Raw genomic sequence first — 2159 nt, forward strand, 5'->3', positions numbered from 1 at the left:
AAACTAATTTTTCCGTTTTCATTTTCAATTTATTGCAAATCTGCAAATGCAATAATTATCTTAATTTTGTATTGTACAACATTTTAATCCTGCCAAATGGTAAACATAGATAATGCAAAGAAATATGTCTAAATTCTTTTCGGAGCAAATATTATATTCCATTCAACATCAGTGACGAAAGTATTATTGATTTAGTAAGGATTTGAAATAAGTAAATAACAAATAAACAAATTCCAAGGTCTCAGGTCATTTGTTTAAATCATACTATGCCATCGACATTATCAACCGGAATTTTTTTTTAAATTACTTTATTGAAATTTACAACTGTATATTACATAATACATTTAGTAAATATGGTCTTAGTTAAAATGGGGTGTTACAGGCCTGTAGAGCAACTACCCATTGGTAGCACACTAATGACATTTTACATTAGCTGGTCTCGTGGCCTTTTTTTCAGGCGCCTCCGAGAATTGTCAGGAATGGAAGAGGATGCAAGGTTAGAAACTAGGGGGTTTGAGTGATTAGAAAGTATAACCGGAAATTCAACTGAAGGTAATAACAGTAGTCTATTCAAAAATAAATTCGAAAAAAAGTAACTTCTAAAAATACAATTCTATAAGCCTTTATATTGTTTTCTTACTCAAATCAAATGTAATTGTTCATGCCAAAAGGCTAAGAGAAAAAACTAAGTATTCTGCACTGTTATTTCCTTGTAGTGTTAAATTACCTTTAAACTGTTCAATGGTTCAGCTTAAATTACCTTATATGCAGTTATGACTTAGTTTAATTGTTCTTAGAGCAAAGCTGTAACATATATAAGCGGATCTCGACTAAATGAAATCACAGTTGGGCAAGATGAGTACCATCTTTGTGATCTTTCTATGCGCTGCAGTATTTCAACAGGCAGTCATTTGTAATGCAGGTAAATATAAATGGAGTACAGTAAAGAATATAGACAGCGAACTCCTCTAATTCTTGCTGTGATATAATAACATAGGAAAATTAGTGACTAATTCATACGTCTTGATGTAAACTAATTCAAAAGTATTACTGGAATGCTATTGTAATGTAAAATGTGGTAATATATTTTAAAATGGCCCCTGACTCTTGGTCTTTGTTGTATGTCAGTATTTTTATACTATAACAATTTGTTCTAAACTCAGAGGACTATTCCATTTCAAAGTCAATATTTATAAAATTAAAATATTTGGCAGGTACGAGCCGTGGCGATCAGTCTGCGACAAACAATAAGCAGGAAGCTAACATTGAGCAAAGAGGAGGCACTAACACCAGTAACTTCGCAATAGCTGATCAAGGGGAGCAGTTTCAGATTGTAAACAGTTAGGAGGGTCAGTGTGTGTAATAGAAGAAGCAGTAGGTTCTCTATTCTTGCAGCTCGACAAATATAAGTATATTGTTATATAAATTCAAAAAAATATGTATTTGCTTGAATAATATAATTATACAAGAACGGATGTATTTTATTTACCTTTATTGTATGGAATAAATAAGAATCAAATTTCGAAAACATATTCTGTAATATAGTCTTGTCAACAAACGTTTATTTGAAATAAATCATAGAAGTATTTTTTATTTTTCATCTTCGAAAAATACTTAGCTTTAATTTAAGTAGAAAATATATCTAAATGTTTTTATTGTAAACACTTTTTGAACGTTAGATGACTGAACAATTTACACTGATGGGTAGCTTACCTAACCTTGTTTGTATATAATATAGATTAATATAATATAAACTCATTATGTATTCTCTACAATTATGCAATCATACATAAAAACTAAACTACTCAGACATTAACTGCTAAACTTCAAATTTTGTTTATAATTGAAGAGCTATACAATTAGCTGATGATTTTAATTCCTAATATGAGTATTTGAATTAAATTTTTCAACTTCTTAGAACTACCTCTATGTTTCATAAAAACTATACAAGCCACTGTGTAAATAACAAGAGTTGTGTAAAAATGTTCTAAAATTTCACTTTGCTTGTGCTGAATTTCTTCCAATCGTTTCAGGAGTTCCTCAAGGCTCGGTCCTGGGACCGTTACTCTTTCTTTTATACGTATCGGATATCTCATCGATACTTAAATCATGTAAATATCACATATACGCCGATGATATTATCATTTATATGTCATCGA

At 30.2% G+C, this 2159-nt stretch overlaps 1 long non-coding RNA gene across 1 annotated transcript; it reads left to right on the forward strand.

Moving 5' to 3' along the window:
* The first annotated feature begins 820 nt into the window (after nucleotides 1-820).
* Nucleotides 821-1471, forward strand: LOC106690491 (uncharacterized). Its single transcript, XR_001344627.3, has 2 exons — nucleotides 821-922; nucleotides 1215-1471. It is a non-coding gene; the product is annotated as an uncharacterized lncRNA (long non-coding RNA).
* Nucleotides 1472-2159: the final 688 nt, after the last annotated feature.

Source organism: Halyomorpha halys, unplaced genomic scaffold (genome assembly GCF_000696795.3).
Source record: "Halyomorpha halys isolate HHAL.00 unplaced genomic scaffold, Hhal_1.1 Scaffold1741.1, whole genome shotgun sequence".
Lineage (NCBI taxonomy): Eukaryota > Metazoa > Arthropoda > Insecta > Hemiptera > Pentatomidae > Halyomorpha > Halyomorpha halys.